Source organism: Ictidomys tridecemlineatus, chromosome 3 (assembly GCF_052094955.1).
Source record: "Ictidomys tridecemlineatus isolate mIctTri1 chromosome 3, mIctTri1.hap1, whole genome shotgun sequence".
Taxonomy (NCBI): Eukaryota; Metazoa; Chordata; class Mammalia; order Rodentia; family Sciuridae; genus Ictidomys; species Ictidomys tridecemlineatus.
In genome coordinates, this window is record NC_135479.1 from 111,106,149 (window position 1) to 111,122,987 (window position 16,839).

The following is a 16,839-nucleotide window of genomic DNA, read 5'->3' on the forward strand; positions in this document are numbered from 1 at the left end:
TTCTTTTTGTCATTCCCAGTTTTAATTCTTATATAAAGTATTTATAATTAGATTAATTTAATAAAGACTCTATCAAACACTCTTGAAGTTTTTTGATAAAAGTAGACCCATTTTGCTGACAAATGCATTTTTGATTATCTGATAAAATTGGTGTGACTATAGGAAAAGTTGTGTTTCTTGATTCAAAAAAAATTGTGAACTGAATTTGTTTTCTTCTTGTTGGTTTTGTTTTATATTTTTCTTTTCAACTTTTGTACTTGCTGCCTGTTGAAATTCTGTTGGAGGACAACTCCTAACAAAATAATCTGACTTAGCACTTAGAGATGATAGTCATGGCCAATGGAACAGATAAAATTAAATTTAACAATGTGCTCCTTGTAAACCTGGCCTGAGAACCAACCCTCTTTCTAAACTTCTTTGTTTCTCAAGTGTGACAGAAAAGGTTTTGATTGTGACTCCCAGTTATCAGTCACTTACCTTGTAATGTTGGACCACCTCAGACCAACACACAGGTCAGTCAGATCCCTCTTGGCAATGACAGACCATAATAGAAACCTTTCTTCATAATCTCCTGGGTTTTTTTTTATTTTTTAAAAAATTATAGTTGATGCAAGTGACTCCATTTTGGTTCTGATAACTTTTTCTTTATTTTTCCAAGATTTCTAACTACTAGAGTGTAAAAACAACATAGTTCAGGGAAACAATTCAGCAAAACTCATTTTCTTTTAAAATTATTCTAGAAAATAATTTTCCATTATATAGAATTAAATGGTCTATTTATGATGTGATATGAAACAAAGTAATTCTGCAAAAGGTAAGATGCATGTTAACAGACACGAAAGAATTCAAAAATTTCAATACCATATAAAGAGGTAGGCAAGTTTTGTATAAAATAATAATAAGAAAATCTAGAGAAATCTGTTACTTGAAAGTCTTAATAAATTGATCTAGCTAATTTTACTTTATGAATGTGGTATGAAAGCCTCTGGTTGGTATCCAATATTATAATGTGAATTTCATTAATTATTTTATTTTATTTATTTATTTTGTGGTTTTGAATCATTGTTTTTAAAATGATTTATTTTCTCCTGTCCTTTTAGTTTTTCTCTTGCTCTGACAGGATATTGCTTATGATATCATTTTATCTTTTGTTTTTCTTTAAATAAAATTTTGTAGTACTGATCAATAGATTAATAACTCCCACTTAACTTACTTGGTAAGCTAGTAAATGATAGGAAATTTTTCCTTGTTAATTTTCATAACTTCCTTTCCAACATTCATGGCTATTTACTATCCATAATCTGTTTTACATAGTTATATTAAATTCAACTTTCAGACAACCTAAATAGCATATCCTTACACATGAAAACAAAGAACTACTGTAATGAGCACAGCAGTCTATAGCCTTGTAAATCCCATGCAACTATTGTTTTCAGAGATAATCAGGAATATTGACTCATACATTGATTTAATTCTAGGGGCAGTTTGCAATTTGGTATTTATTTTGGATGAAAACTTCCTAAGTGTTCATAATTGTTATATTCACCTCTGCATACTCACAGATTAACTAAAAGTCCTAATACAGTGTAATATGAAATAGACAGCTATTACATTCGTAAAACACACATTCGACCAATCAGGTGTTTCTACCAAGTATAACTCAGCTTGCTCTTTCCTGAAAACCTATTTTATATTTTTCAATCTTAATTTTATTCTTATAGAGTAAGATTTTATATTTTCAATGTGATGACAGTTATGACATTTCCATGTGATGCTAGGCATGGCACTAAGGGAATCTGTTATATTTATCCAACAAATCCTCAAAATTATTTAAGTATGTTCCAATATTAAACAATAAAGCTGTTATTATTTCTATTACAGTTGAAGAAATGAGGCTAAGAAATACTCAATATCTCACTTAAGGACATGCAGAAATCATTGAAAGTCCTAAAATACAATCTAGGCAATTTGATTCCAAAGCCAGTGTTCCTAATTTTTATATACATACTGGCTGACTGGTTGTTTTTTTTTTTTTTAAATCCAAATGGATTTTTAAGATATTGCACTAAACTTAGAAGGACTGTTTGATAAATTCAACCTTTAAATTTTTGTGTCCTTTAAATGTAGGAAGATGAATTTCAATTATCTTTTTCATACATCAATAATATTTTCTAAAGGAAAGAAAGAGGAGGAGGAGGAAGACAATAAGAACTTCAAATATAGAAGCATCCCTGATAACCAAATGAAACCATTGTTAAATTAGTAATTAGGCCAGCTGCAGTGTACACAACTGTAATCCCAGTGACTCCAGACTCAGTAAAACCTATTTTAGACTGAGGAAGGAGGATCACAAATTCAGGTTAGCCTCAGCAACTTACTGTAACCCTCAGCAAGTTACCAAGACCCTTTCTAAAAAATTAAAAATAAAAATCAAAAGGTCTGGAGATGTGGTTTATTAGTAAAACACCCTTTGGTTCAATACCCAGATCCCAAAAAATGTTGAAAATATTTTATGATGGAATATCTCCCTTAATTTCAAAACAGCTGAAACATGAATATTCAGAGTAGCAACAATTTCTACAAGCCAAATAAAACATTTCATTTTATTCCAAGTCACACTACAGATATAATGAGGGCTATAAATTTAATTTATACATAACATGCATGTAAATACAGGTTATTTTGCTAAAAATACCTTTAGAAGAGTTATTTGAGATTGAGATGATTTGAAAATTCAATGCAGAGAATTGAACAAAGTGTATAAAATATTAACATGTGATCCACATTTTATGCTAGTGCTCTAAATTATTATTCTGGAATGTTTGCTCATGTAGCTAAACACCATGTGTAAAATCCTACTAAATCTTATTATATTTTGAATGTTCACAACTGTCAGTATGTATTTAAACTTTCTTTCCTGTATTGCTGGTTTTAGATTTTGTGTTATGTGCACCTACTTTTCACCACAGGCTATATACATGCTTATTAAATCAATTTCATCAATAGGAATAGTTTGCTCAAATTACATTTATGAAATAAGACAACCCTAAGGATTATATCCAGCTGTTAAGAACTCCATTTATTCTGTTCAAATAGCAATCTTCAATTACATTACATCTCTTCTATGATTTTGTTTTTGTTTTTAAATGAGTGGTGGCAATATATAATATAATCACCCAGAAAGTACATGCAATTTGCTCTCAAGTTCCTATAGCTAATTACACTTTTGCTCTCAAATAAATTATATACTTCGCCTTTGTGAGTTTTATTTAGGTTTAAACAGCTTTCTAATACTCAGAAAGAAGGCTATCAAATAAAATTCCTTTTTGCTCCTTCTGGAGGCAAAGAATTTCCCAAGAAACATTTCACTGTAGACTTTCAGCTGGTTTTTGAAAAGTTTTGTTTTTCTCAACTGTTTTCCTTGCAGTGGTGTTAGTGAAGCTCCTTCTTTTGCCCAATTCCCTGTGCTCACTTGTAATTGAAAAGTTATGGCCAATGAAGAATTAGTTTATTTCTCTCCCTGAAAGTTCACTGTAGGTAATTCTAACCCTTAGGGAAAAAGAAAACTGGGGGTATGGGAGACAGCAATGCAAAGCTTTCTTTTTTTCTTTTCTTTATTTTTTTTTTAAGTTAAAAGTAGATATCTTTCCAGGCATTATGACACACAACTGCAATACCAGCAGTTCTGGAGGCTTAAGAAGATGGCAAATTTAAGGTTAATCTCACAATTTAACAAGACTCTGTCTCAAAATAAAACACAAAATTTGGCTGGTAAGTGTCTCAGTGTTTCAGTTCCTTTTTTTTTTTTTTGTTTTGGTGGTGCTAGGGATTGAAACCAGGGCCTTAGGCATACCAGACAAGTACTCTATTGATTGAGCTATATCCCCAGCTGCTCAGTGTTTCAGTTCCTGATATAAAAAAAAAAAAGTGTATATCTTATTTGTAATTTACAGCAATTATGCTGCTATTTGACAACTGTGTGATATCTTGCCACATTATTTTTTTTAACCAAAACTTATTAATCAAACGTTAAGTAATTAAAATATATGGAGTATGTATTTACTTTTTTTTTTCTTTTTGGTGCTAGCTGGAGATTGAACCCAGGACTTCGTATATGCTAGGCAAGTACTCTACCACTGAAACTATGTCCCCAGCCCTGGGTTCATTCATTTGAATGAAGAAATAATGTACTCCATAACCAAATGATCTAGACTTTAAGGAAATGGTGAAATGTTAGTTAATATTTTTTTTAGCTCTAAAAATGCTCAATTATGCTATATTAACGTTGCAATATTCTAATTTCCTAGTAACAAAATAATATGTGGTTAGAGTATTTCAGCAATAATTTGACTTCCTAGATAAATATCCAAATGCTAATGAATTCTATAGTGATGCAAATACTAAAACATACTTAACTTATATTGATATAGAAACATTGTCACCTATTTCTGACAAAATATTATTTCTAAGACTGAGATTCTTACAACTACCAAATATATAAAAATTTAAAAATTACAATGTAAATTTCAAAATTAGAAAGAAGCATGACATAATGGCCATTAGAAGGCTTCAAATATCTCTATTTTTATTAGGATAGATTTAGGGAGCAAAAATAGCAAGTTAAAATTTATCACGGTTTGAGAAGTTTTTAAATACATTTTTAAAAGAATCATGTTTAGGATCAATTTATTGTGTAATTTATAATTTGTCAGATATATTTTAGTAATAGTTTCTTTTAAAATGTCAAATTTTAAATATGGCAGATAGTTTATCCTTTTTAATTATTACAATTTCAAAAACAAATGAGAAATCAATATAATTACATGAGAATAAGACAAAGAATTTATTTTGGGAGGCATGAGAAAAAGAATTTTGAAGATTTTTGTATTAAGTCCCATAAATGGTTAATTCTATCTCCTAAACTTATCACAACTTCCAACTCTTCTCCATTCCCATCTTCACAGCATTAGTTTTGTTCTAAATTATCTCATTTCTCAAGTTGATTATTAATATGCTCCAAGAAATATCTCTTGTTTCCTGCCAGATTAAGTTTAAGCATACAAAATATGAAAATATGGCCATGTCATTTGATGATCAAGTCTTTATGTTTTTGGCAGCAGTCTTGTCTTTCTCAAAATAATCATGTATGACTATTTTTGGATGTGTGTGTGTGTGTGTGTGTGTGTGTGGTGTTTTATCAGGAAAAAAAGTAGCAGTTGGTTCAATTAAGGAGCAAATTCTAAAATTAAACTATCCTTTTTCTATGCAGTGTTGAGGCCCTGAGAGTTTTCTTTGGAAAAACTGGACTCTTTGGAATATAATTTGATAATCACTGTTTTGAAATCTAAACTTCAATAGCTTTACAATGATTTCTATAATCTGATGCCAAGAATACACTCTACTTCATCCTTGCCTCTGCTCTTCATAAGCTTGTGTTACACCCATGTTTAAACTGTTTTATTTTCCAAAACATACTACAGTGTTGAACATCACTCTAATGCTATATATGATTTTCCTCAGCCTAAAATGTCATTTTTTCCCTTTTCCTTTCATTTTTACACTGCTCAGTAGCTAATGGGCTTTCTTTGACATACATAAGAACTTAAAGACACACTCTCTTTTTCTTTCTTCCATAGCTAGTTCATAACAATATTTTTGTATTAATGTTTTGTTTTCAATTTTATCTTCCCTGCTCACCCACATCTCGTGAAAAAAAATTTATGCTTTAATTATCTCTCTGTTTTTAGAAACCAGTAATTACAGAAACATTTATTTTTAGAGGCTGATTTGTTTTCAATAAATTCTCTTTACTTTTAAATCTTTTAATCTTATATAATCTATAAAATAATTAATATAAGTAATTAAGAATTCCATATTAATTTAAAATATTAAGAATCAAGCCAGACAGAGTGGGGCATGCCTGTAATCCCAGTAGCACTGGAGGCTAAGGCAGGAAGATCAAGCATTCAAAGCCAGCCTCAGCAAAAGTAAGATGCTAAGTAATTCAGTGAGACCTTGTCACTAAATAAAATACAAAATACAGATAAGGATGTGTCTCAGTGGTTAAGTGACCCTGAGTTCAATACCTGGTACCAAAAAAAATAAAAAATAAAAAATCAACTAGGACTGGGCACTCTGTTACTAAACCCATTACCTCATTTAATTGGGCCCATAATTATAAGATGCCTAGAACTAATAACCAAAGAATAATCTAAAGCACATATATGTATCAGTCTAATTTACCTAAGGACACAAGTCTAGAAAGTTGTATTTTTGATATTTAAATATATCTTTTCAAATAACTTCACTAGTACATTTACTCTACATCAGGAAGGACTGATTTATGGTATGTGTCAGATGCTTACATACCATTTTATTTCAACAATGATTCAAAACAAATTTGGCAAAATATGGCCCATTTATTTTGAAGTTTTGTTCATTTTACCTGTTAGTAACACTTCTAGCGGATCCTTATATCAATTAGGAATGTTATTTGCGGTAAATCTGGGAGCATAATTATTGACCTTGCCTCAGTGTCTTCATGATGTCATTTACAGAATCTTGCCCATTCCCTGCAGTGTGTTTTCTACTTCTTGGTTATGAAATAATATTTTAACTTCATAGAGGGTCAATGTCCAAGTTAGAATGAAGAAAAAGGGATATTGATAGTCAAGTCTATTTCTTTTATTGGAACAGTAGAAAAATTTCCCAAACCCTTATTACACTCCCATTTTTATTTTATTGTCCAAAACTGAGTCAAATGGCCACCAGTTGTGGGTCAAAGTCTGTTTTCTACAACATCAATTTGTATTTTCAATATTTATTTCAATTCATAGGATTTTATTATCTTGTTTTCTGAGGTTGCCATCTTTTTAGAATTGTAAAACCTTTAAATGATTGAATTTTTATTGATTCCTCAATATACTCAATATACACATAAGTCAAAAATGTTATTTAATTTCTGAATATGGACTATTACAGAAACAGAATATTAGGAATAAAGCTAATTAAATCCAATTAGATATAAACAAATATATTCTACACAGAAGCTAACACAACACTTAGCAGTAGATTGAAAAAGAAACCAGATTCAAGAGTTATAGAAATGCACAAAGTATGTGCCAAAATTAAGTCTAGCCCTGTAGCAAACACAGTTGCACAAATATATTTCAGCAAAATATTAATGTTCATTAAAATAATATAGCTATTGATCAGAAATTAATTGCATATTTATAGTACTTTTTAAAAATAATAAAAGATATTTCTCATTTTAGAAAGATTTTCATAAAAGAGTAGATATAAATTTGGGACTTAAGCTGTTAAAATGATTAAATGCAGGTCAGAGGTATAGTAATAGAGTGGGGATTTAGCACGTGCAAGGACCTGGGTTTGATCCTCCCCAATCAAATGGTCAACTTCATTATCTAAAAAGCTTGCTTCTTAAAATGCCTTTTTTTTTTTGTCTGATGACAGACCAATGTGACACTAATGTGGTTATTTGGAGATTCATTTGTAAATTCTCAAAAACACTCAAATAAAGGAATGATACATAATATCTTAGTTGGTACAATTGAACAATGCATAAGATGAGAAAGTAAAGTGTCAAAAAACAGATATCTTTTATTTGGTGGTATAATAGTCGTTTTCAAGATTCCTCAAAATCATTTATATGTTATTTTAAATCTAGTTAGTGTGCTAGTATTATTCTAAAATGTGAGTTTCACATAATATCCATTAGTTTTACTATTAATTAAATTTAATTATATTACATTATCAGAGTTTATGTTTAGTATTATAATAATATTATTTTTATGAAATATATTATTTTTCTTAAAACAGTGTCAGTCGTATAAATAAGGATATAATGGGGAAATTCAGCTTGTTATATGTTTTCAGAAGTTTCAATTTTATAATAGCCTTTTGAAGTCACTAAAGAAAAATAAAATGTACTTGATATCTTTTCCCCAATAACTTTACAAAATATGTGTATCTCTTTAGAATAATCTCAAATAATATGTTACATTTACCCATGAAAAAGCATAATGGAAATATATTACCCACTAGAAAAATGGCTCTCACCAGGACATTATGATATATTGCTTTTATTTTACTTTAACTGTAATTTTTTAAAAAGCAAGTAATCTGTTTACAATCTATGACCTCTAAAGTCAAATATAAAAGAGCAAAATAAATAAACCTTCCACTTTAAAACACGACAAATGAATTTAGAGGTGTATTACCTCAATAATTTAGAATATTAAGTAGTTTAATTATGTTAATATATTCAATAAGAATATTCAAATAATGATAGAATATATACATTTTATAGGTTTTATTTTTATTTCTTTATTTAACAAGTTAGGTAGAATCCAGTTTCATAGAGATGATATTTCTCCTCTAGTTAATGCTCAAAAACATCAGATGTGTCTCCAGAGTTTGGTATGGAAGCAATGTTTTTGTTTACTTGTCAGCCAAATTCTAAAAAGTGTAAATACATTTTTAAAAGACGATTTTAAAAATATAATAAGTATCCACTATGGTATAAATTCAATATTGACAAAGAATTATTACAAATAAGACTCTCTTACATTTTCTCTATCCAAAGGAAAGATAAACACAAATTCATAAAATAATATATTTTTAGTCTCATCAATTGTGGGTTTTTTCTTAGTTTGGATAATGTATTTTTAAAGTTTCATTAAAATTCAGAATGTTTGGATGGCTAAACACCTCAATAGTAGTCTAGTTCACATTCTAAACAAGTACATTAAAACAAAACAATATTTTCAGACAATTCTAGATTTGTCTATTCAAAAGAACAGAGGCTATCATTTTGCTGGCTCACAATGTTCTGACCAAACATTATTATGAAACAATTTAAAATACTGGCCTAAATTCATGGATACTATGCTTGAAAATTAATTCATGAAACAATCATTCATTCTCTCATTTATCCACATATATAACAAATATTTAATAAGTGCCTACTATGGATAGTAGAAATTGTACTAAGTATTGATTATCAGTGATAAGCAGGATAGGAACAAAGCTTGTTCTCATTTAATTAAAGTCTGTTATGGAACTGTTGGTTGTTTTTACTAAGTGTATTTTTTTCTTACATGGATAATTTCTAAAATCCTCATTGGAATATTGTATAAGAGAATGGTGAACAGATTATACCTCTGAAACCTTCATGTCTCTTTTTAAAATTCCTTATTGCCCAATTAGGAATACACTGTTAAAGAAAATAGTATTAATTATAGAAGCTGGAGGCACATTTTCCTAGTATAAACGGGGTCTTGGGTTTGATTTCCAGCACCTCAAAAATAAATACATATATTTTTAAAAAAAATATTGATTCTAAAACCTGAAACCCTATGAATAAAGATTATGAAGCAAGTACCAAAGTTCTTTAGGAATGCAGATGAAGGAGGCATATGACAAGGATAAGAGGAATGAGAAGAAGATGGTGACGAATAACATAAATATGGATACAGTATAGGTAAAGAGTAGGATACCAACCTACCACACTGTTCCTGAAATAAGGAAGAATTCAGTCTCTTTTTGATAGTGCCCAGAGAATTTTGCATCATTAGAGAAAATGCCTTATTCACTTAAGGTGAGAAAATGCAGAGATTCCATTAAAGATAGAAGTATTCTCTAGGAGACAGAATTATCTTGAAGGAAAACTAAATAAAGAAAAGAAATGTGGGTTTAGAAGAAAAATTTCTGAGAATAAACTAATAGACGAAATTTCAACATTTTTGGTTGTGTTAGCTATAAGGCTTGAGGAAAATTAGTGTTAAGAGATGAAGAGAGAAAACATTCATGATAGTAAATAACCTGTGGGATTATAATTAGAGTAAAGTTGGATTCCGGTATCTGCAAAGTCCTTCTATGATTTGTCTATACATATAATTCACAGTACGTCAAGCCTGTTTGACAGTCCAACACATTCTAGAAATAGAATCCTGTTACCAGGTGTGTCACACCACTTCTGTGATAATCAGGAGTGGCCTGTACCTCATACTATGTTTTCTTCCATGAGAGATGGGTGGCATGCCCATGTCTTCTCTTACCTGAGAGTCTCTGTGATTATCAATATTAATTAGAAAAATTTCACTCTACTTGAAAACAGAAATTCTCCCCACTTATAGGGGACTTTATAACTTTCATTAGAGTTGAAAGTGAAGAGTAATTTGGGAAGGGTTCAATCTCTATCTCCCACAAGTTTATATTATTCTACTCTCCAAAATTAATAAATAGTTTCTCAAATTTTAAAATCCTTGGACTAGCTTTATGTTTTCCATCCATGCAATTTTTTTCCTTCCAAGACTTGACTCTAATGATTAAGACCCATGCTTTAAGTATTTATTTCATTTTCCCTAACTAGTATGTATAAAATATTATCTAAATTGTGGGATGAAGCAAATAATGATTATGAGACTATTTAAATATCATGCTACATTGTGTTGGAATAACCACAAAATGCTTGAGATTTTGATGTTTTGTAATCTCATAAGTTAATTCTTCTAAAAATTTTGAGTATGATAACTGCTTTCTTTTCTACAGAGTTTGTAAATAATGAGGTAATACAGTATTTTGGCACTGTACTCTAGTATAAACGTGTATATATCTGTTTTTTAAACTTGTTTGAATCATATGTTATTATCCTGAGTCTCTTACTTTATGAATTCCATAAAAATTCAGCATCCAATTTTATTAATGTAAGATGGACATTGAAATAATTTGAGAAATGCACATTATATGCTTTTGCAATATAGAATATGTGTAACAGGAGATCCTTTGTTAAACAGGCTCAAATTGTTTAGATTACTGGAATAATTTCCTCAATGTCCCTACTTCAAGCATATCAAATTTGAGCCATAATTTCTTTGAGATTTTCCTACCAAATTGGCCTGAAAACTCCCTGAACTATGCTTTGGAGAAGACAGTTTTTAATATAATGTCAATATCCACAACACATCTATTCAAAAGTTCTTCAACATATTCTAAGAAATTTTACTTTATTTCTTTTACTTTCTTTTTCTCTTTCATTCATTCATTTCTCGCTTCTTCTCTTTCTTTCTCTTTTTTTCCCACTCCTCTTGTCTGCCATCCTTTTTTATTTACTTAGTCCTAAGGTTCAGTTTTGAGGCATTTGATTGAATATCTAAAATCTACAAAAATTATCTCAGAGACATAAGTTCTGTGATTTCTTTTCCTGGAAAATATCAAAACAGAGTAATACATTCCAAATTTTTTATTGTAAAGATATGAACAATGCATTATCAATTGGAAATTTTTTAAATTTTCTGAAAGTGACCTTGAAAAATTTTTGAACTTCCAAGATTAAAACTCTTAAGGGTAGGAATATACCCTGACTTCCTGTTGATTTTAAGTTTCTTTTTAATATTCAACTATAGATCTATTATTCAAAAATTTTCCAAATTTCTTTTTAAATTCATTTTTATAATGAGGTCCTGTGACCTTTTCAAGCATTGAATCAGTGAGGCTTGTAACTCATAGAGTAAATAGACATTTCTTTTCATTAACCTCTACATTTGTATTACCAGGTGTTTCCCCAACTTCTAATATAATACTTCAGAAGAAAATGCATGTGTTGAACTCATGTGACATATTGATTAAACTCCCACATACTCAGGACTCAGGAATCTTTTATTTTCTTGTAGACAAATGGGATTATACAAAACTAAAAGGCTTCCACATAGCTAAAGAAACAATAAATAGAGTGAGGAAGAGGCCACCTGAAGAATGGGAGACAACAGTGGCAAAGTATTCATCTGACAATTGTTTGACATCTAGAATATATACAGGACTACAAAAACTTAATAGCAAAAATTAAAAAAAAAATAGATAGAAAGATAAATGAAAAAATGAGTAATAGATTTAAGTAGATATTTCCCAAAAGAAATAACACAAATGGCTGAAAGGTACATGAGAAAATCATGAACATTAATAATCATCCAGAAAAATGCAAATCAAAACCACAATGAGATGTATTCTTATGAAAAATATTAAAGATAAGGAATGACACTGAAAATGTTGACAACGGGGAAAATGTGTACACTGTTGGTGGAGTTACAAATGAGCACAGCCATGATGGTAAATAGTATGAAAGGTACTCAAAAAATTAAGACTTGGACTGCCAAGTGATCCAGCAGTATTACACCTGAATATATATCCAAAGGAAATGAAATTTTACACCAATGAGTTACCTGTAGTGTCATGTTCACTGCAGCATCATTCTCAAGATCCAAGAATTAAAAGTAATCAAAATGTACATTAACTAATAAATAAATAAAATTAAAATAAGCAAGGCACAGAAATGCAAGTACATAATCTCATTTATATATGAAACTTAAAACAGTTTATCTCATAAAAATTAATAATAGGATGATGGTTACCAGAAACCTTGGAGAAGAGGTGAGAGGGAGGAATGAGGAAAGGTTTATTAATGGGCACTGAATTACAATTAGACTATAGCAAGAAATTCTAATGTGAGATTGCACAGAAGGGTGACAACAGATAACAGTAGTGTACAATGGATTTGCAAAAGCTGGGAGATATTATTCTGGAAGTTTTTGCCAAAAAGAAAAGATAAATTTGAGAGGATACGATATGATTAAATTGATTTAATTATTATGCAATACATATGTTTATTGAAACATAATATCCCATATTACGAATAGTTTTGATATTTTTATGTATCAATTAATAAACAAATTTTAAGAAAGTAAAAAATTTTATATGCAGTTTTAAATGTTTATGCAATGATAAGATTTAACATAAGCAATGTGAATGTTCTGAAAGTGACTGGTGGGGTCACTGATGTCACCTTGGACAGGCAAATTAGGCTTTCTGGATTAGGTACATTTTAGCTGAGGTTTAGGCAGGAGCCCTGGAAACTAGTAGTTCCCTAAAAAATAAACAGGATTACTAAAAGCAGTTGCTATTATCTGAGTACTAACAACTTATTCTTGTGTGCCACACTTATTTCATATTTATATATCCTCATTTAATCTTTATAACAACCTGGTGAAATGCAGGCAGTTATTTTTATTTTAAAGAAAGGAAAAATAAAACTCTTAGAGTTTAAATAACTTTTGTTAAGACAACTCCACTTATAAGTGAAGAATTGAATGGAATTTGATGATTATTTTCATTAGGATTTAGTCAATTTCATTATTTAAACATTTACTTATCATCTTTTATTTCCTAACCATTGACCCATCCATTCTAAGGAAATGGAGTCAAATAATTTGGAGTCATTGACTGGAAGAAACTCATTAGCAAGGCTCATCACTACAAGTTTTTCTATTGCCTCCCTTTTTAAACAACTGGAAAAGTCAAGTCAATTTATATATATTTATATTTATATTTCATTCAGTTTTCAAAATACAAAACAGGTGTATTTTATTTCACTGCAGTACATATTATTACTTTGTGCAATTTTAAGAATCTCCCATACCCTGCATATGAATTATTTCTCTATATAGTATGTAAATAATTTTATCATTTTCTCTGTATTTTGAAATTATTGGTAGGTTCCCTAGTACTTAGGGCCTTCATACTTGGCATATAAAGTAATGTTATAAAACATTTCTAACCTAATTTGGAGGCAACATTATCATTCCTCTGAACACACTTATTGATCCATTAGCAGTTCACTTGCATTATTGTATTTTTAAAACTCATTCTAAATGACTATTATTTTGCTTGCTTCAAGGCTCCCATACTTGATTCCCCAATTTAGATGGTAATGCACATAACTTCAATGTTTCCACTAACTCTCCTATTTTTATGATGTGATTCCACACAAATTCATAAGAATTTGATATGCCTTAAGGAACAGTTATTAAAATTATGCAAATGGACAGTGCCAATTATCTACAGTGCAGAGACAATGCATATTTGCTTTTTCATACAAGCAGCACATTGACCCTTTTTCTGTAATCATGCTTAGAGACACAGACCTACATAAAATACAAAGTATCATGGGAAAATATTGTTACTGTGTAGAATTCCAAGTTTGGTCTTCTCTTTTACTCTATTTTTTTTCTTATATTGTAGTTCATGTTTGGAATGTCTCTTTTATTTACTTTAATTCACAAAGAGAGAGATATTCATCCTCATTTGAACTGTAAGTTATTACTCTTCTTTTGTAGAGGCTCTTCATAAGCAGCTGACCTTAAGATCCATACACAATAGTGTTTTCAAGGATGTTTGTGTAATAAATACCTCTAAAAAATTACAAATAATGCCTTGCTTTTGCTTCTTATGCCACTTTCTCCCAAATGTTTTTCTTCCTACATTTTATAATCAAACCTCAATATAAACACATATATATGAGTAATGAGTTTTTTCCCCATCCTTTCACCTGCACCCTGTGGATATCTTTGTCCATGAGGTGAATCTCTTGAAGACAGCATATTGTTGGTCCTTGCTTTTAAATCCAATCTGCCAATTTGTCTTTTGATTGTTAATTTAGACTGTTAGCATTCAATGTTATTATTGAGAAATGATTTGTATTCTCTGTCATTTTGATTTATTTCTGGTTTTTGATTTGTCTTAGTTCCTCATTTGGTTGAATGTCCCTTGAATGTAGATCTTCCCTTTGCTGGTTTTCACTTTTTTCTTCATTTTATCCTCATGGAATATTATAACACAGTAGAATGAAGGTCCAAGAAGGAGTTCAGATTGTATACAGTTAAATTTATTTGTATAGTAAAGAATAGTATAAAAGAGAAATCAAAGAAAAAAGACAGAAAGTGAAAGACCACTTTAATAGAGATTCTTAAAATAAATCAAAAAGAAACCCAAGAAGTGAAAAAAAATTAATAAGCCAAATTCAAAATTTAGTGGAAATTATCACCAACTGACTAGGCCACTTGAAAGACAGAACCTCAGACAACGAAGACAAAATATATAATTTTGAAAGTAGAGTTGAACATGAAGAGAAGATGGTAAGAAACCACGAACAGGATATCCAAGAATTATGGGATAACATGAAAAGACCAAATTTAAAAGGTATTGGAATAGATGAAGGAGCAGAGATACAAAGCAAAGGAATGCATAATATTTTCAATGATATAATAGCAGAAAATTCCCAAACTGACAGAATGGAATGGAAAATTAAATACAAGAGGCTTACAGGACCTTAAATACACAAAATTACAGCAGACCCACACCAAGATATATTATAATGAGAATGACTAACACAGAGAATAAATATAAAATCCTAAAGGCTATGAGAGAAAAAAAATCAAATTATGTACAGGGGAAAACCTATTCGAATCTCAAATGATTTCTCAATCCAGACCCTCAAAGCTAGAAGGTCCTAGAATAATATATTTCAGGCTCTGAAAGAAAATAGATGGCAACCATGAATTTTATATCCAGCCAAATTTTCAAGTTTGAAGATGAAATTAAAATATTGCATAATACACAAAAATTAAAAGAATTCATTACTATTCTTACTATTATACACTAGAGAATATTCTCCTGTTTTAAACAAGACACAGTGGAATTCTCTGAGCCTTGACATTATTCGACTCTTTCCCTTGATCTTTGATCTTCTCCAACACCATCACTTCTTTTAGCACTTCGGCAGAATTAAAGGAAGAGGCCTTAAGGGTTTCTTGAGATCTGACTGCCAGAAATTAACATCAAGTCAGGATTTTCCCAAATATTTACCAAAAGAAATGAACAATAAATAGAAGTTGAGCTATTTTAGAGGCTTTGTCTTAAATATTACAGTGGATCTAATCTTTAAGTAAGTATCTCTGTCTGTGATATCATCCTGGTCTTTTTAAAAAACACCACAGAATCTTTTTTACTAGTTCATTTGCACTAGCCATACATTATATTTTCAGTAGCACATGTTGCATCTACCATACAATATCAAACTGTATTTTCAGTATAAATGAAGAGAATTAACACTTTCACTAGATTGTGTAAAGGCTAAAATATGTAATAACATATCATGAGATTTTATGAATGAGAAACAAATTATTAATAGGTATTTAAGGAGGGGAGGGGAGGGGGGATAGTAGAGGATAGGATAGAGAGCAGAATTCATCAGACACTAGAATGGCAATATGTAAATCAATGGAAATGTAATTGATGTAACTGATGTGATTCAGCAATCTGTATACAGGGTAAAAATGGGAGTTCATAACCCTTTTGAATCAAACCGTGAAATATGATATATCAAGAAAGATGTAATGTTTTGAACGACCAACAATAAAAAAAACTTCAAAAAAATAGGTATTTAATTATACTTGAATCTTTAGTTTTATCTTTTATATGATAATCATGTTTTCAAGTATTTATTGAGATGTTTCTTTGTAGGTGAACTTTGGTTCTTGTAAACACTTGGATATGTAGGTACTTAGATAATTAGAATTCAGATAGATAATTTGAAGTATCCTAGGAAACATTGCTATACTAATAATGCCTTTCAAATCTTTAAACAGCTTATTAAAAGCAATGGAGTCATTAAAATTGTCAATTTTATCCTAGGTTTTACATACATTTATATACTTAATTGGTTAAATTCACAAAATTTATAATAATAGTAATAAAAGTAATCAGTCAAAATAACTTTTCATGTACAACAAGCAGAGTATTATGTCTTAAATAGTTTCTGCAAAAATTGTTAGAGTGGAATTTGCCTTACAACCAAGTGAAGGAGATAAACATTGTCCAGTACAGATTATGGTAAATAGCAGTTCATTAATATTTGGCAATACTGTTCATTTTTTTTTAATTACATAAATACACATACTCATTTGTACAGGTGGTTTTTATTTGTTA